A 20,183-nucleotide genomic window follows, 5' to 3' on the forward strand; every position below is an offset into this window, starting at 1 on the left:
AGCAGGACCCAGGTATTGCAGGGGCGCAGGCGGTTCGCAAGCATCCCTGGGATCACGTGGGCCATGGGGAACCAATGGGAGAAGGGAATCCCCCTTCAAACTTTTGGTATGACCGGTCTCTCAGCTTAGACACTTCAAAAGTATGAATGGGGATCACTCAAAAAACACATCAAAACATTAAATACATTTTTTTAAATCACGTTTTTAAAATGAGTTAAAATTACATTAAATTACTGTAAATATTTTAAACAAAGATATAATTTTTTGAAAAAATATTAAAACATTTTACAGGGCTAAAAGTAAACTTACCTTTTTTTAAAGTATTTTTAAATTATAAATGAGTGAAATTAAAAAAAAAACTTTTAAAAACTCTTATGCTGGTAAAAGCAGGCCTTACGCTTTTACCAGGCGTAAGATTTCTAAGGGATTTCAGTGGGTGGAGGTTCTGCAGAAAGCGGAACTCCCCCCCGCAGAGGCCCTTCTCCAGGGCAGGCGTCCAATCTGTCAAGAGGATTCTTGACAGATCGGAAATGCCGATTTTCAGCATATGCGCTTCGCATGCCTGAAACCGACATTTCCGATGTCCCTAGCGCGTACACACCCGTAGGGATCGGAAAATTCGAGCCATTGTGTCCAATTCTGGGCATCGCACTTTAGGAAGGGTGTCAAGGCCTTAGAGAGGGTGCAGGAGAGATTTACTAGAATGGTTCCAGGGATGAGGGGCTTCAGGTGATGTGGAGAGACTGGAGAAGCTGGGAGTGTTCTCCTTGGAGCAGAGAAGGTTCAAGGGAGATTTGATAGAGGTGTTCAAAATCATGAAGGGTTTAGATAGAGTAAATAAAGAGAAACTGTTTCCAATGGCTGAAGGGTCGGGAACAGGAGGGCACAGATTGAAGGTAATTGGCAAAAGAACCAGAGGCTAGATGAAGAAACAATGTTTTACACAGCGGGTTGTTGTGACCTGGAACGCACTGTCTGAAAGAGCAGATTCATTAGTAACATTCAAAAGAGAATTGGATAAATACTTGAAAGGAAAAATTGACATGGCTGTGGGGAAGGAGCAGGGCAGTGGGCGTGTGTTCTCTACTCCTGTGCTCATTGTTTAAGTTAGGCAGCTTATTTAATTGGATAGCTCTACCAAAGAGCCAACACAGTGTTGATGGGACAAATGGCCTCCTTCTGTGCTGTATCATTCTCTGATTCTAGGATTTTATGAAGAGCAGGGGGAGTTCTCCCGGGTGTCCTGGGGACAATATTTATCCCTCAACCAACATCACTAAAACAGATGATCTGGTCATTATCAGATTGCTGTTTGTGGGAGTTTGCTGTGCGCAAATTGGCTGCCTCGTTTCCCACATTACAACAGTGACTCCACTTCAAAAAGTACTTCATTGGCTGTGAAGCACTTTGAGACGTCATTAGGTCGTGAAAGGCGCTGGAGAAATGCAAGTTCTTTCTTTGCAGTGCAACTAGCGATGGACAATAAATGGTTTTGTTTCTCTCTCACACCTGGCAGCTATCTTTTGCCCTGCCAGTACACTTTACACCTAATCACAGCCTATTACCATCTCGTCTAGCTTCTAATCTCTTTTACTTCTTTTGGTTCTTTTATTCTTTTGTCCGATCGCAGCCCTGCCTTCGATCTAGTTCCTTTTCTCTCCAGTTTTGAAGAAGGGTCAAACCCGAAACGTCGGCTCAAATTTCTCTCCACGGATGTTGCCTGACTTGCTGAGTTTTTCCAGCATTTTCTGTTGTTATTTCGGATTTCCAACATCTGCAGTATTTTGCTATCGACAATAAATGGCAGCCTTGCCGATGACACCCACACCCTGAGAATGAAGAATGAAAAAAAGCTTACTTTTTAAAAAGTGTCAATTATCTTGAATTAACTTCTTTCTCTCGGAGCCTGTTTCACAGATCCATTATCCTGCAGGAATAGTGTGTTTTAATCTCCAGTGTTGCCGGGGGATTTTGTACTTGTGTTCTCCCCTCTGTGCTCACTGCTCAAGTTAGACAGCTTATTTACTTGAAGCAGGCCACTCGTGAAATAAAATACTGTTAATTCATAGAAATGGATACTTCTTGTTCAATTGGACCATCATAACTTGATACCAAAACTGAATACAATAGCGAATGAAATTTGTAAAGCACTTGTCACATACAGAGAGTGCTTTAGAGGACACTGGAAATATGTGAACAGGAGGAAGAGAATGGAAAGAATAGACGGGGAAAGCACACTGTCAATGAGAAGAGGCTTTAATTGGCTTTTGAAGGCAAAGAGGGGAGAGTAAAACAGACAGAAGGAAGGAAGAGGGAGATTGAGAGATAAATAGAATTGAGGGGGGAGCCACATGTGAGGGGGTGAGGGGAGACAGAGAGAGACAGAAGTGAGGAGAGAGGGAGAGAGAGATAGAGAGAGAGGTGAGGAGAGAGGGAGAGATAGAAAGACAGGAGAGAGAGAGAGACGGGAGTGAGGAGAGAGAGAAAGTGAGGAGAGAGAAACAGGAGAGAGCGAGAGAGAGAGAAAGTGAGGAGAGAGGGCGAGGGAGAGAGACGGGAGTGAGGAGAGAGAAAGTGAGGAGAGAGGGAGCGAGACGGGAGTGAGGAGAGAGAGAAAGTGAGGAGAGGGCGAGGGAGAGAGACTGGAGTGAGGAGAGAGAGAGAAAGTGAGGAGAGGGCGAGGGAGAGAGACGGGAGTGAGGAGAGAGAGAGAAAGTGAGGAGAGGGAGCGAGACGGGAGTGAGGAGAGAGAGAAAGTGAGGAGAGGGCGAGGGAGAGAGATGGGAGTGAGGAGTTAAGTGTGAGAATGTCCATCAGTGCAGGCTCACACTGAGCAGTCGGTTTCTGTTGGCCATGTTCAGTGAAACAGGAATGTGACCAGTAGAAAGTCTGATGGCCGGTGATAATTGAACCTGCAGAGTGACGGGGTAAATCCTCCCATCTCACGCTCCCAGTGACAAGTTGCACTTGAAGGGAACATGAGTTAGAGCTGGAGAGACAACACTGGGTTTGTTCTCATTCAATAGATTTATCCTTCATTTTTGAATGTAAACTGTTCATACTCTTCACAAAATTAAAATCGACCCATCTGTGCGGACAACACTAAACCACAGAGCTTTCCCCGATATCTTACACTAGCTGTTTGTTCTGTTGGGAAAGCAAGTGTTAGAATATTTTAAAGTAGCTTAAATGGTCAAAGTATCTCAGCATGCTTTGCTTTAGCATTTTAGCCAGAGAGCAAATGTGGAAGAAAGGGGAAACTGAATCGTGTCTCGGTGTATAAACAAAGACAGAGAATGATAAACACCCAGGTCAAGAGATGGCCCACACTTAGATAAGGGACTAATTGCTAAGACACCACAGAGCACAGTATAAGATAAATATTGGCCTATGCATTACAGTGCAATAAACCAAGCTTGTAGGACAGAATTCGAGGCTGAAAAGATTAGAACGTGGGGTAAACACCTCAAATGTAGCCTTAGCAAATGTGCACCTGCGCACTGTTATGCGTAGGTGCATCCCAAGAAGCGAATAGTATAAGAATGGATCCCACGAAAGATAACTAGACTGATCAGCTTGAACGGGCCCCTGCGGAGGAAACTGGTTGTTTGAATTGCTCGCCCTTTAACGTAACACTGTAGATCAGTTGTATAAAACCAATACTGTTATTAGTCAATGTTAAATGACAAATTAAAGCTTGTTGTTTAAAACCGCTCCGGCCTGAATCACGCGGAGGTTATTGTTGCAGGACTAACACATCTTTGTTGCGACCATAACCACGGGAAATCCGCTAACAGCGAGTCTTTGATTGAAATGAGTGATTCAATTCAAATTATGTTTCAAGCCTGAAAAAATGCCTGTCAATTTCACAAGATTGTCCTCTTTTTATAGGTTTTGACCTGGGAGGACAGCTAGCTATTGGCCTCTCTGGATGCTCAGCACCCTATCCTCAAGATGGCTCACTGCCTTCCCATCGACACCAGTACACATGCAAGGACTTTAGGTTGCCTCCTTCCAAAGCATTTGTTTCACAGAAGGAACTATCAGCCCCTGCCTCGTGCCCAGCCTCCCTCGCCATCACTCCAGTGCCTTCTTGCTACAGCAGCAGTCAGGAAACTCTCAGTCAAGAAACTGAAGGTAGGACAAGTAACAAGACACTTTTATCTTTGTTTTTTTTTGAGGTTGTTGAAAGCGATAACTCAACATTTTGGTCCAATAAGGTCGCCTACCTGCACTTGTATTCCGGCAACACCTCCCAAACCCGTGGCCTCCACCACCTAGCAGGACAAGGGCAGCAGGTGCATGGGAACACCACCACCTCCAAGTTCCCCTTCCAAGTCATACACAGCGGAACCTATCCCAGCTTTTCCTTCATCAAGATCCTGGAACTCCCTCCCGAACAGCACTGTGGGAGCACCTTCACCACACGGACTGCAGCGGTTCAAGAAGGCGGCTCACCACCGCCTTCTCGAGGGCAACTAGGGATGGGCAATAAATGCTGGCCTTGCCAGTGACACCCACATCCCGAGTTAAATATATAAAAAATAATCCAGGTGGGAATAGCAGCATTTTGTTGGGTCCTCCAACAACCACCGCATTTATATAGCTCCTTTCATGTAGTGAAATTTCCCAAGGCGTTTCACAGTAGCGTTATCAGACAAAATGGGGTGTGCGGGGAGTTAGAAATCAGAGCAGTATCCTACGCACTGGATTCAGGCTGCCCCTCCCCCGGCCCTGATTGCTGCTGGGCACGGAGAGTTAAAATTGCCTCCAAAGAGTTTGGAATCTCTGGATCTAGTGTGTAAAATCTGATTGGTTACCTCCTGGGGGGAAAAATTGGGTATCGACCATTTTGGGGAGCTAATATCGGCTGGGTGCAAAGTTTAGCGCCCGGCGCTAATTATAGCCTCTGACTGCAAAATTCGCCTCTATCGCCCCCCTGGAGATGATTTGAGTGCTAAATCAGGTGCTACACACCTCTCTTAAGGCGCTAATGTCAGGGAGCGAGGCGCTACCTCAGAACGCTACCGAAGCTCAGGCGATGTCCGTTACCATGGAAGCCAGACAGACTGGCGCCGTCCAGTTCTTAAAGGGGAGGGGCCATCTCGCTGGCCAGCCACACCCTGCTCACTGCAGCCTTGAATCTCGGCCTGGAAAGACCTCGAAAGCAATTGTGTTGGAAGCACTAATGGATAGGCTCAGGGAAAGAGCTCGGCGCTTAGGAACCTCAAAAGTGGTGCTGAGGGCCAAAACTCCTTAGGACAGTGTTAGATCTCTCCAGACGTCTCTCTCCCTCTCAACCTGTGTGTAGCAAACATTTTGCCAACAAGGAAAGGCAGGAAGCGCCCGCCTTTAAATATCGCTCCTCCCGCCCCTTCCCGACTTGAAAACGTTCCCCTCTACCTGCCATTCCTAGCGGCAGGCGCTAAGGCAGGGGGTGCCACTCAATATCCGGTCTGGGGCGCAAACCGGGGCGTTGCACGCTCGACTGACATCATGATCTGCGGGCGCAGGAGATCGTGGCGGTAGTGTTTAGCGCCACCGCAAAACGACTGGTCAATTTCGCGAGCGCCGTTAAAATCGCCGCGCTCGGGCGCTACGTTCCTAGCGCCCCATTAGCGCCCGCCCCCCGGAGGCGCTAACCAACCAAATTTTTCCCCGTCTTTCTAATGTCATTGACAAAATGTAAACTCTTCTTCCTTGAAAGGAAAGAGGAGTCTACAGAGGGACAGAAAGGGTTAATCTAGAGCACTGCTTCCAGCCAGGCCACAACTGGAGCTCAAGAAACCGTGAGTGCAAACTGGTGAACGGCAGGTTCATGACATACACACTCCCCAAGCACACTTTATAATCATTGCAGCCAGAACTGCCTGGAGGAGTCCGTGTTTCATGTTTACACGGAGTGTGAGAGGTTGCAGCCCTTCTTTCACTATTTGAAGGGGCTGCTCCTCGATTTTTGGCTGCACTTCAGTCCCACGCTCCTGATCTTTGGTCACCCGGTGCGGAGGGGAGCGGACAGGTCGGAGGACCTCCTCGTAGGACTGCTCCTGGGCCTGGCCAAAAAATCCATCAATTGGTCCAGGCAGCGGGCGGTCGAGGGGGTCGTTCGGCCCAATTGCCCGCCTCTCTTCCGCGGCCATGTTCGCACCTGGGTGGCCCTGGAGATGGAGCACGCGGTGTCCGCCGGCACGCTTGAGTCCTTCCGCGACCGGTGGGCACCTCGGGGACTGGAGTGCATTATCACCACCGGGAACCAAATTTTAATTTCATTTGTTAAGTTTTATTTAAAGTTTTATTAAGTTACAGATAATTTGTTTATCCACCCCGATCAAAAAGAGTACACCTGGTACTGGATGAAGCTGCCACTAGTTGTGAAAAAGTCTAATCCTGTCGGCTTGTGTCCAATCATTCAGAACTCTGACCAATTTAAACTGAGGTTCTTCATTGCTGCATTAGCAAGGAGCTGAAAGGCTGAATGGCAATGATTTTTTTAAGTGAGTTAGTGGCAGTTGGCAATGTGCAGATTTGACATTAATGTATCTTTGGTGGGTGTAATTGGTGCTTGTGGGCTCCAGCTATTTATTAGACACAGTTTTCCAATATTGCTAAACCATTTGCACCCCTTGTGTCGTTAGGGACAAGTGCATCTATTAAAAAAAAGTGGTTTGATTAAGGTTAAAATACATTTGACCAATTGTCAACATTGATTGGTGGTTGTGTTGTACTATAATTTGCTTTGGGGAGAGGATCTCAGTGTTGTCCCTTTTGCTGTCTGAGGTAAGGTTTCGGAATAGTGCAGAGTGAGGCTGGCTTTGCAGGGGCTGTGGGTCAGACATCATCTGAAATCTTCTGCTCCAAATCCGGAGAAGCGATTCTGCTCCTTGGGCAAGTGATTGTTGATGCATAGCTGCTTGCTGCACAATTCATTGGATTAATGCGTCCTTTCTTTGCGCAATGAGTATACCGGCATTGGTTGCGGCGTAGATCTTTGTATATAGATGAGCCTTGGGTGACTTTGCAATAGTCTGAAACAATAGGGGGCAACCCACAGAATGAAGTGCGGGTGAGACCAGAACTAGGGGCCATCAATATCAGAGAGTCGCTAATAAATCCAATCGGGAATTCAGGAGAAACTTCTTCACCCAGAGAGTGGTGAGAATGTGGAACTCACTACCACAGGGAGTGGTTGAGGTGAATAGTATAGATGCATTTAAGGGGAAGCTGGATAAACACATGAGGGAGAAAGGAATAGAAGGCTATGTTGATAGGGTGAGATGAGGATAAACACCGGCATGGACCTGTTGGGCTGAACAGCCTGTTTCTGTGCTGTAGATTTGAAGTAGAAACCAGAATGGAACAGATAGGGCCACTAGGTGAGTTGCTGAGTGTACCTTGGCAATGCTGATGGAGATAGTAAATGTACGTATACCACATAATCTGAGGATGAGAAATAATGTTAAGCTTCCAACTGATGTGGAATGAATGCGATGGAAGCCGAGGTCAAAGAGCTTCAGTAACTTGGTGATGCCTGATATTGGGGAGACTTGCCCCACCAACAAACAAAGGTGCCCAGCTCAAGAATCTGAGCTTGGAGGTGATTTTGTTTACATGAAATGACACTCTTTTTATAATAAGTATCTTTGGTTTATTATCTGGCTGTTTTATGGAATAATCAACAATATTGTAACCCAATCAATGCTGCTCTTGTCCCAGTACTACATATCTGGAAGTAGCCTTGTCCTCCAGTTTATTTGTTGATATCACTGTGTACAGTGTGAGTGGCCACAGATTTTACACATGACTGAATCACAGGAAAATTGCAGCAAGAAGTATTTATGAAGTGTATGGGGAGAAATTCGGGTCATTTGCACCTCAGTTAGCGTCCCCAGGGTGCAAACGACTTTGCGACTGGGCGCGGCACCGCCAACGACTCCCGCCATATTCAGTGGGAGTTTAGCGGCAGCGCTACGGCATTGCGCTCCGATCTCCTGCGCCCGGAGATAGTGAAGTCATCTCCAGACGCGTCACCCTGTTAGCGCCCGGGACCCTAAATTGGGTATCTCCCTCTGAAGCTGCGCTGGGCGATGACGGCGACAACTTCGGGGACGTGTACCGGGCGGCCGGCCGCTACCGTGGCAAAAATTAAAGGGGAGGCGGCTGGCGGCTGTAGGGGACAAAAAGTACTGTTTTCATTGCCGCTCCGGTTGCGGTTTGTTGGCGGATTCGGTGCTGCGATCGCTTGGCCCTGCACTTTGCTTGAATGAGAGGCTGATTGTGCGGCACCCCTGCTCCCCGCTGGTCCAGGTCGCTGGTGGCTTCTTTGGTAGTGTATTCAGCTTGGGCCCTTCCCTTTAATTGAGGGAAGTGCACCTCATATGCGGCAGAGCTATGCGGCCCAGTGCGTAGCGCTGCCGAGTCATGCGTCCTGCCCCAGGAAGGAAGTGGAGTGCTTGATTTAGCACTCCACTTCCTTCTGGGGGTGGTAACCCAAATTTAGCGAGTGCGGCGGGGCTTCTGCACTTGGTGCAAAATGTCCCGCCTCCCGGATGTTACCGCCCCCCAAACATAGAAAGATAGAAGCAGAAGGCCATTCGGCCCCTTGAGCCTGCTCTGCCATTCAATGAGATCATGGCTGATCATCCAAATTCAGTACCCTGTCCCTGCCTTCTCCCCATATCCCTTGATCCCTTTAGCCTTAAGAAATTTATCTAACTCCTTCTTGAATATATTGAATGAATTGGCCTCAACTGCCTTCTGTGGTAGAGAATTCCACAGGTTCACCACTCTCTGGGTGAAGAAATTCCTCCTCATCTCTGTCCTAAATGGCTTACCCCTTATCCTGAGACTGTGACCCCTGGTTCTGGGCTCCCCGACCATTGGGAACATCCTTCCTACATTTAGTCTGTCTAGTCCTGTTAGAATTTTATAAGTTTCGATGAGATCCCCTCTCATTCTTCTAAACTCCAGCGAGTATAAGCCCAATCGACCCAATCTCTCCTCATAACGTCATTCCTGCCATCCCAGGTATCAGTCTGATGAATCTTTGCTGCACTCCCTCCATGGCAAGAACATCCTTCCTCCGATAAGGCGACCAAAACTGCACACAATACTCAAGATGTGGTCTCACCAAGGCCCTGTACAACTGCAGCAAGACAGCCTTGTTCCTGTACTCGAACCCTCTCACTACGAAGGCCAACATACCATTTGCTGCCTGAACTGCCTGTTGCACCTGCATGCTTACCTTCAGCGACTGGTGCACAAGGACACCTAGGTCTTGTTGCACTTCCCCTTCTCCCAATCTATTGCCGCTCAGATAATCTGCCTTGTTTTTGACACCAAAGTGGATAACCTTGCATTTATCCACATTGGGCAGATGCATGGCAGATGCAGTATAATCACCCAACCTGTCTAAATCATACTGGAGTTTCTCGGCATTCCCCTCACAGCACACATGCCCACCTAGCTTTGTGTCATCTGCAAACTTGGAGATATTACATCTAGTTTCCCTCGCCTAGATCATTAATATATATTGTGAATAGCTGGGGTCCTAGGACCGATCCCGGCGGTACCCCACTAGTCACTGCCTGCCACTCGGAAAAAGAGCCGTTTATTCCAACTCTTTGCTTCCTGTCTGCCAACCAGTTCTCTATAAAAGTCAGTACCTTTTAACCCAATCCCATGTGCCTTAACTTTACATGCTAACCTCTTACGCGGGACCTTATCGAAAGCCTTCTGAAAGTCCAAATACACCACATCCACTGGTTCTCCCTTATCTATTCTACCAGTTACATCCTCAAAAAATTGCAGTAGATTAGTCTAGCACTATTTACCTTTTGTAAATCCATGTTGACTTTGTCCGATCCTGTCACCAAACGGGGCGATACGCAATTTCTCCCCCATGTGCCTACTGCTTGTGTTGGTCTTTCATTGCACCCTTGGAACTTCGCATTGAATGGCCAGCAGTTGAGAGTCTTGCATTGGAGGCTCTGTTTGCTGGGTGAGGGGGGCCTAACTGGTAAAAGTGGGTTTTTGGGGGCAGAGTGTCATAAACCATCTACACGGAGGTTAAATGTCTGCCTGATGTGCTTTGGTAACTACAGTACTCGAGCTGAGCATCACCAAGAACAAAGGAAAAATACTGCGGATGCTGGAAATCTGAAATTAAAACAGAAAATGCTGGAAACACTCAGCAGGTCAGGCAGCATCTGTGAAGAGAGAAACAGTTAACATTTCAGTTGTGATGAAATTGGCCTGGTGACCTGTGGCCAATATTTATCCCTCAACCAACACCACTTTAAAAATAAACTGATGATCTGGTCATTTATCTCATTGCTGTTTTGTGCGAGCTTGCTGTGTGCAAATTGGCTGCTGCATTTCCTACATTACAACAGTGACTACACTTCAAAAGTAGTTCATTGGGTGTGAAGTGCTTTGGGACGTCCTGAGGTGGTGAAAGTTGCTGGAGAAATGCAAGTCTTCTTCAGCCCTTCAGAATTGACACCATGTTGCTTATTGCCATTGGCGTCCGAGAATACTTGTACTGTGTGTATGGGGCTAACCATTCGCCATGATGATTACATTCTACTCTCGCTCGAGTCCAGCACCTTATTTGGATTCCCTGAATATTTACCAGTCTGTGTGTGAACACCAAGTGCTTGTCTGCTTGGTGTTAATAAGAACATAAGAAATAGGAGCTGGAGTCGGCTATATGACTCCTTGAGCCTGCTCTGCCTTTCAAAAAAGATCATGGCTGATCTTCTACCTCAACTCCACTTGCCCGCCCGATCCCCATCTCCTTTGATTCCCCTATGGTCCTAAAATCTATTGATCTGAGTTTTTAATATATTGGGTTGTGAATCTTTGGAATTCTCTGCCCCAAAGGGCTGTGAATGCTGAGTCTTTCAGTATATTCAAGGCTGAGATCAATAGGTTTTTGGAATTGAGGGATATGGGGATTGGGTGGGAAAATGGAGTGGAGGTCGTGATCAGCCATGATCTTATTGAATGGCAGAGCAGGCTCGAGGGGCCGAATGACCGATTCCTGATCCTAGTTCTTATGTTCGTGTTTTTATGTCTGGCCATATTGATGGAGAAAGGAAAATAATAACTCCAGAATCTTCATTTACTTCTCAAACACAACTGCACATTATGAAATAGAGGGAGGCTAGTCTACTGGTTATGGTACTGGACTAGCAACCCAGAGATTGGAAGTCCAATTCCCAACATAACAAATTATGGATGAGAAGGCAATAAATTGAGTCATTTGTGGGTTGATGACCATGAAAACAGCCAGATTGTCATTTAAAAATGCAACTCATTTACTAATGATCTTCCAGGATGGGAACCTGCCACCCCAACCCAGTCTTATCTCCAGATGACTCCAATCTCACTATATGATTGACTCTTGATCTTGTGGCAACTAGGGGATGGGCAATAAATGGGTTGGTGTCTCAAGAACAAATGTAACTTTGAGGTGTTTTGGAGACTTTGTTGTAAAGTATATGGTACAAGAAACCTGTCTGTATTGGGTTAAGAGCAATCCTCCCATACTTAAAATTCCTCCCAACCGAAGTGTTGTTAAGGTGTTCTCCCCTGTCATTGGTTGTTCTCTCTTTGGAATTGCTCGAGAGCATCAGATCATTCACTTATTGGTTGGGAGTTTCATGGCCGTTTGTTTCCCTGTTGGGTGCTTTTCTTTTTCTTTCCCATACCTGCGTTCTTGATGTTGCCAGCCCAGCCAGCTTCCTTTTTCGAATATTTGGTTTGTTTTATTCTTTGGGACGTCGCTGTGATCTTCTAACCCCAGGCTGCTCGATCCGTGTATCTTAATGTTGTGTCCTTCAATAATCAGACAACAGATCTGCAGGGAACGATTCAACAGGTGTTTACGGAATGAGGGTTACTCTAGAACTAACTTTACAGATCACTACTCAGGGTTTATATACAGGTGTGGTCACTGCCGGTACTACAGTATACAGGAGCTGTAAAAAGTAGTTCTCCCCTTAAAGGTACATACATTACACAGGCGCTGACTCAGATTGTCCTAAGATGTCTTTGGGGAGGGGGGAGTTTAAGGGTCTCTGTTCACTATGATCATTGCGGCTGCTCTGTGATTACTGCGATGGCTTTATCTGCAAGACTCTGCTCTGATCCATTAGTTTTGGCTTTCTCTAATCAATTTAGTTACCCATTTTAATTAGCAGCTTGGTAGGATTGTCCATGTGATTTCTATCTCTGGATTCCTGAAGAACCTTGCAATTGGATTGACCTGGTTCTCCATTATTTCTTTTTCTCATTGTGGTGGGTGATTTAGATCAACAGAAAGGAGATTCTGGATTCTCTGCCAGCGGAAAAAGATTCTCTCTATCTATTTTCTTTGTGTCCACCATCTAACCTATCAAATCCTTTTTTTTTTTTTTGCTGGTGTTTATGCTCCACACGAGCGCTCTCTCTCTCTCTCTCTCTCTCTCTCTCTCTCTCTCTCTCTCTCTCTCTCACCATCAACATATCCTTCTATTCCTTTCTCCCTCGTGTGTTTATTTGTTACATTCCCTTTAGCACCACGTGCCTCTTCTGTGGCACCTTATTCAATGCTTTCTGAGAATCCATATTTGCAAGATCCACCACATGCCTGTCATTCACTGACCTCCTCAAAATTTAATTAAATTAGTTAAGTGTGACATGCCCCTTTTTTTTTTTTATAAAACTATTGTGACCCTGATGAGCTTATGCCATTCCAAGTGTTCACCAACTTCATCCCATATTATAGATTCCAGATCCTTCCTTTCTACACTATCTGCCTGGCCGCATGTTGTCTGATCTACTCCTCCCTCACTGGCCCAGCATATAGCATAGGGAAGAATTCTGACATTGCTACCCAGGATGTCCTGCTTTTTTAAACTGACGCTTCCAACTCCTCAAACTGACGATTTTTGCGGTGCCCAGTACACTCAGCTGCTTCTTCATGTCCTGTGGGGTGAACCAGATTGGCTGGACATTGGTATTTATGATGGTGTGGACTTCGAGAGGAGGCCGAGCAGGATCATCCAACCGTCACTTTTGGCTGAAGATACTTGCAAACACCTCGGCCTTGTCTCCCGGACTGCTGCTGGGCTTCACCATGGTTGAAGATGGGGATGTTTATGGAGCCTCCCTCCTGTTAGTTGCCCTGGTTGTCCACCACCAATCCTGGATGCAGTTGGGGCCACAGAGATTGGCTCTGATCTGTTGGTTGTGGGACCACTGAGCTCCGAGCCGGCTGCTTCTGGTGTTTGGTATTAAGAAAACCCTTGTGTGGTAGCTTCATTTACATTCGTAACTCATTCGCGGATATGGCTGGTGCTGCTCCTGGAAAGCCCTTTTACGCTCCACATTGAACAACCGTCTGCTTTTGTACAGCGCCTTTAATGTAGTAAAAATGTCAAGGCATTTCACAGGAGCGATTATCAAACAAAATTTGACAACAGGCCACAAAAGGAGATATTCAAATAGATGATCTGAAGTTTGGTCAGAGGTAGGTTTTAAGGAGCGTCTTATAGGAGGAGAGAGAGGTAGAGGTTTAGGGAGGGAATTCCAGAGCTTGGGGCCCAGGCAGCTGAAGGCATGGCCGCCAATGGTGGAGCGATGAAAATCAGTGATGCCCAAGAGGCCAGAATTGGAGGAACGCAGAGATCTCGGGGAGTGGGGGGGGGGGGGGGGGTGGTGGTGTAGGGCTGGAGGGAGGTCAGAGATAGGGAGGGGCGAGACCATGGAGGGGTTTGAAAACTACAATGAGAATTTTAAAATTGAGGCATTGCTGGAGCAGGAGCCAATGGAGGCCAGCGAGCACGGGGTGATGGGTGAATGGGACTCGGTGCGAGTTGGGACATGGGCAGCTGGGTTTTGGATGACCTCCAGTTTATGTAGGATGGATGATGGGAGGAACCATCGTCTGGCTTCATGGTAATTGAGGAGTGAGAGGCCATGGGATTAGATTGTAGCAGTATACAATTTGTTGCTGCTGGTGGCCCACATAACAGTGTGCCGACCGTTTGTTTGCATAAGTGAGCAGCCTTCAAAATCAATTCACAAGCTGTGAAGCACTTTACGACATCCTGAGGACACGAATGATACAAGTGCTTTCTTTTTATTGGCTCGCCAGAGAAACCAATCCGAAGTATGCTCCAAACTGCACAAATGTCATTAGATCCTAATCAAATATTTCCAACTATCCCTTTATGATGAATGGTTTGTCTCCCTGCTGTGGATCAGCTGGAATTCTAAACCGTATTTGATTGGAAAAAAGTCATCTGAAGTCTAACTTTGGGTGTCGCACAGCTCCTAATTTCCTAAAATAAAAATGAGGTATAAATGTAGTTGTTCTCTGCGCTCCTCTAATTCTAGCCTCTTGAGCATCACCGATTTCCCTTGCTCCACCATTGGTGGCTGTGCCTTCAGCTGCCTGGGCCCTAAGTTCTGGAATTCCCTCCCTCAACCTCTCTACCTCTCTTTCCTCCTTTTTTAAGACACTCCTTAAAGCCTACCTCTTTGGCCAAGATTGTGGTCACCTGTCCTAATACCTCCTTATGTGGCTCGGTGTCAAATTTTGTTCAATAATCGTTCCTGTGAAGCACCTTGGGACATTTTACTACATTAAAGGTGCTATATAAATGCAAGTAGTTGTAGTAACAGAAGCATTTCTTTGAAATGTTTGGTTTTAAAGAAGTTATTGGTCCCTTTGGCATACATGCTTAGGTTTGTAAAGGACACCCTCAAAGCTGCCTTGAAAAAATGCAACATCCCCACCGACACCTGGGGATCACTGGCCCAAGACCGCCCAAAGTGGAGGAGAAGCATCCGGGAAGGTGGCGAACACCAAGTCTCTTTGCTGGGAGCAAGCGCAAGGCGTGCACATTGTAGGGGGGCATCTTTTAACTGGTTTATGGTAATTTACCTGGCCAGCAGCCTTTGCCTCCGCTCTGACCAATTCCAACCTTTTACCTGGTTTACGGTAATTCACCTGGTCAGGCAGCCCCCTTGCTGCTACACTAAACCAATTTTCAAACAGCGGTTTCGAATCGCTAACCCCACCATCCAGTTCTGACTGAAGGAACTTATAATTAATGATATTAAAATGGACAAATGGTCTGGATGAGAGAAAAATCAAGCTTTATTAACTAAAATAAACTATAATCAAATTTTAAACTATACCACACGAACACAGTAATTACAGTAAATTGCTTAACGGGGGAAGGCAGACGGCAAAAACGAGGGGTAAGTGGCTACAATGTTGATTAAACAATCTTAGCAATTTCCCCTCAATTACCACCCCTAACTCCTTACTAGGTTGCCTTGCTGAGGAGCCAGAAGCCCTGCTCACCTGGGGTCCAGCGAAGTGAGAGAGAGTGTTTCTCAGGAGCTATCTTTACATCCTGTCAACTCCTGTTTGGTGCTGAAAAAGGACTGTGCAAAACTCGCACCCAAAAGTTCCAATACACAAAAGAAAGGCTGTGATTGGCTGATTCAAAGTGGTTGGAGTGATTTAATGTGTCTACACTCTGGGGCCGGAGTGTACCCGCCCACATCCGGAGTTCACCTGGGCTAAAACAAAAGGGAATCCAACTGCCTTATTGTTTAGAATTGGGTGATTCAAAAACCCATTCATTCCTAAACTGTTGCATATCAAAAGTCCTTTTTCTGGAGTTTAGATGCATCCATTGTGTGTAAGTGCTTTGAATGGGTTTGGATTTCTGTGTAAATAGAAGCCAATTGTTCTGCAGTTTTGGTTCAAGTGGGCTAATCCCTTAAGTAAAGAAACATCCTGCAGTTTTGTATAAACAAACCTTGCCTCTCCACAAAAGGGAAACTCCCTGGTTTGATTGACAGGTCTGACTGCCACTGTATCCTCCCACTTTATAAACAGACATCACGGGCTGCTTATCCAAGCCCTATTGTTCTTGTCCAATGCTTTCTCTGACAGCCATTTTAAAATCTTTGTAATTGACCAAACTCCAGGGAACAATTTTATTAATAAATACTGTCTTAAGGTGTGTGAATATTTTCCACAGAGCTCCTCAATTCCAGTGTTGTCCATCTCAATGCAGCCTTTTTGCGGTTCTGGGCATGTTTTAAAACATTGTAGACAATTCACATCACCCAATTCTTCGTCCACGATGTGGACCAATATTTCCCGATCTTCAGGGAAAATAGGGGAATTTTGCGAACCCCTACAACGTCAACCCAAGCACCCCACCCACCGTCTGCCCCACCTGTGACAGAGACTGTAGGCCCCGCACTGGACTCATCAGTCACCTGCGAACTCATTTTTAATGTGGAAGCAAGTCATCCGAGGGACTGCCGAAGAGGAGGTTTGTAAAGCTCTAATGTGAAGAACAAGCAACCCTCTAGCTAACTGTAGTTATTGCCAAGTGTTGTTCCATCTTGGTGCAATGCTGTAAACATTGAGGCTATTTGCAGGAAAGGATGAGGGGTAGAGCGGTAACTGGTGTATTTCTACTGCTCGTTGTGTTGCATCAAGCGCTTCATTCACCAACTCGCTTGTCACCAATCTGTTGTCAGTTTCTCTTTAGAGCATCCCAAGTAACCCAAGAGGCTATGTTTCATGTACCAGAAGTTGAAAGATCACTTCTGGTACACGGCACAAAGTTTGAACAGCAGCCTCTGATATGCTCAGGTTCTTCAATAGGGGATTGACATCCCAGCCTGGATGATGGGGTTACCTCTTGTGGTTGATCGGGAGTTGTCGCATTAGTTATGTTACAGGATGCAAATATTTGTTTCTGAAAATGATCTTGTAACACCAGCTCAGCGGGGTTTATACAAACATACGAACATTGATGGGCAGGAAAAGACCAGCTGGTCCAGCCAGATGGAATTTCACATTAAGTTTGAGAGTGACTTGCCTAAGTCTGAAACTAGAGTCTTAAACTTAAATAAAGCCTATTACATGGGTATGAGGGGCGAGTTGGCTAAGGTAGATTGGAAAAATAGATTAAAAGGTATGACGGTAGATAAACAGCGGCTAGCATTTAAATAAATATTTCATAATTCTCAACAAAAATACATTTCATTGAGAAACAAAAACTCCACGGGGAAAGTGATCCAACCGTGGCTAACTAAAGAAGTTAAGGATAGCACTAGATTGAAAGAAGAAGCTTATAATGTTGCAACGAATAGTAATAAACTTGAGGGTTGGGAGAGTTTCAGAAACCAGCAAAGGATGATCAAAAAAATTGATAAGGGGAAAAAGTAGAATGAGAGAAAACTAGCAAGAAATATAAAAGCAGATTGTAAGAGTTTCTACAAGTATGTAAAAAGGGAGAGTAGCAAGTAAACATTGGTCCCTTTAGAAGCTGAGTCAGGAGAAATTATTATGGGGAATAAAGAAATGGCAGAAATGTTAAACAAATATTTTGTATCTGTCTTCACAGGACACAAAGCAAACAAAAATGGTGGGGAGCCAAGGGTCTAATGAGGGTGAGGAACTTAACGTAAATATAAGTAGAGAAAAAGTACTAGAGAAACTAATGGGACTAAAAGCCGACAAATCCCCTGGACCTGATGGCCTACATCCTAGGGTTCTAAAAGAGGTGGCTGAAGAGATAGTGGATGCATTGGTTTTGATCTTCCAAAATTCCCTAGATTCTAGAACGGTCCCAGTGGATTGGAAGGTCCCAAATATAACACCTATTCAAGAAAGGAGGGAGAGAAAAAACAGAACTACAGGCCAGTTAGCCTGACATCAGTTGTCAGGGAAAATGCTGGAATCCATTGTTAAGGAAGCGGTATCAGGGCACTTAGAAAAATCATAAAACCATGTTGACTCTGTCTAATTATGTTATGAAAGGGAAATCGTGTTTGACAAATTTATTAGTTTTTTGAGGATGTAACTAGTAGGGTAGATAAAGGGGAACCAGTGGGTGTAATACATTTGGATTTCCAAAAGGCATTCGATAAAGTGCCACATAAGTTTATTACACAAGATTAGGGCTCATGGGGTTGGGGGTAATATAGTAGCATGGATAGAGGATTGGTTAACACAGAAAACAGAGTAGGGATAAACAGATCATCTTCAGGTTGGCAGGCTGTAACTAGTGGGGTGCTGGAAGGATCAGTATTGGGGCGTCAGCTATTTACAATCTATATCAATGATCTCGATGAAAGGACCGAGTGTAATGTATCCAGGTTTGCTGATGGTACAAAGCTAGGTGGGACAGTAAGCTGTGAGGAGAACACAGAGTCTGCAAAGGGATATAGATAGACTGAGCAGTAGGCAGATAGAGTGGGCAGTAAGGTGGCAGATGGCGTATAATCTAGGGAAATGTGAGGTTATTCACTTCGGTAGGAAGAATAGAAACACAGAATATTTTTTAAATGGTGAGAAACTTTCAAATGTTGGTGTTCAGAGAGATTTGGGTGTCCTCGTGCAAGAAACACAAAGCTAGCGTGCAGGTACAGCAAGCAATAAGGAAGGCAAATGGCATGTTGGCCTTTATTGCAAGGGGGTTGGAGTATAAGAGTAAGGAAGTCTTGCTCCAATTGTACAGGGCCTTGGTGAGACCACACCTGGAGTACTGTGCACAGTTTTGGTCTCCTTATCTAAGGAAGGATATACTTGCCTTGGAGGCGGTGCAACGAAGGTTCACTAGATTGATTCCTGGGATGAGAGGGCTGTCCTATGAGGAGAGATTGTGTAGATTGGGCCGATACTCTCGAGTTCAGAAGAATGAGAGGTGATCTCATTGAAACATATAAGAGTCTGAGGGGGATTGACAGGGTAGATGCTGAGAGGTTGTTTCCCCTGGCTAGAGAGTCTAGAACTAGGGGGCACAGTCTCAGGATAAGAGGTCGGCCATTTAAGACCGAGATGAGGAGGAATTTCTTCACTCAGGTTGTGAATCTTTGGAATTCTCTGCCCCAGAGGGCTGTGGATGCTGAGTCTGAGTATATTCAAGGCTGAGAGATTTTTGGACTCTAGGGGAATCTTGAGATCGGGCGAGAAAGTGGAGTTGAAGTTGAAGATCGGCCATGATCTTATTGAATGATGGAGCAGGCTCGAGGGGCCATATGGCCGACTCCTGCTCTTACTACTTATGTTCTTAACCTGCCCCACACTCCTGATGGCTGGCGCATCATGACTAGACAGCCCCATCACAGAAACACAGAAACCCCACAGTGCAGATAGAGGCCATTCGGCCCATCAAGCCTGCATCGACACATATCCCACCCGATCCCCGTAACCCCTACACCAACACATATCCCACTCTATCCCCGTAACCCCACGTATTTAATCCCCCTAACACTAAGGGTCAATTTATCATAGCCAATCAACCTAACCCGCACATCTTTGGACTGTGGGAGGAAACCGGAGCACCCGGAGGAAACCCACGCAAACACGGGAAGAATGTGCAAACTCCACACACAGTCACCTGAGGCCAGATTCGAACCCGGGTCCCTGGCGCTGTGAGGCAACAGTGCTAACCACTATGCCACCGTGCTGCCTTGTATCGCTGCAGCCATGTCTTCTGCTGGGATGCAAAAAAAAATGTAGGGCCAATAGTAGGTGGGGTGGGGCAGGGAAACAGAATCTGGAAAATTCCTCTCTGACCCCCTCCGACCATCAAATCCAGTCCAGGAGACCACATTGACCATGTATACGTTAACTGTTGACTCAATTATTGAAAAGGGCACAGCCTTACTCTAGGCTCTGGTCTTCAGTGTCAATCTAGTGGTGCACAGTTTTGAACACAATGTCCTTTTGGCTGATGATGGCAGCTGCTAAATATAAAATTATCCTTCATCTGAAGGACAAACCATAACCAAATCCTTACAAGTGGATGTAGATAGGTTTGTGCATTCTGTCTATAATTCTTCAGAACTATAATCGTCTAAAGTTCTCCCGATTCAGGAACCATTCCTTTTAGATTGGAAAATTGCGCATGTCACTCTGCTATTTAAGAATGGCGAGGGGGGGGGGGGAGAAACCAGGGAATCATAGACCAGTTAGCCTAACCTCTGTTGGGAAATTGCTAGAGTCTATAATTAAGGATAGGGTGACCGAACACCTCGAACATTTTCGATTGATCAGAGAACCAGCATGGATTTGTGAAAGGTAGGTCATGCCTGACAAACCTGATTGAATTTTTTGAAGAGGTGACTAAAGTAGTGGGCAGGGGAATGTCTAT

General features: G+C 45.8%; 1 protein-coding gene across 2 annotated transcripts in view; it reads left to right on the forward strand.

The window, feature by feature from the left end:
- The first annotated feature begins 6,687 nt into the window (after window positions 1-6,687).
- Window positions 6,688-20,183, forward strand: part of LOC147106460 (anoctamin-4-like) — a 230,883-nt gene continuing 217,387 nt past the window's right edge. Inside the window, exon 1 of one of the 2 annotated variants that reach the window (XM_086009661.1) lies at window positions 6,688-6,777. The gene's annotated coding sequence lies outside the window, so the exon portion shown is untranslated. The remainder of the gene's footprint in view (window positions 6,778-20,183) is intronic. The other variant, XM_086009662.1, reaches the window with a different exon arrangement.

The sequence above is a fragment of the Somniosus microcephalus genome, chromosome 16, assembly GCF_052327205.1.
Source record: "Somniosus microcephalus isolate GS21.2 chromosome 16, FLI_Smic_1.0, whole genome shotgun sequence".
Lineage (NCBI taxonomy): Eukaryota > Metazoa > Chordata > Chondrichthyes > Squaliformes > Somniosidae > Somniosus > Somniosus microcephalus.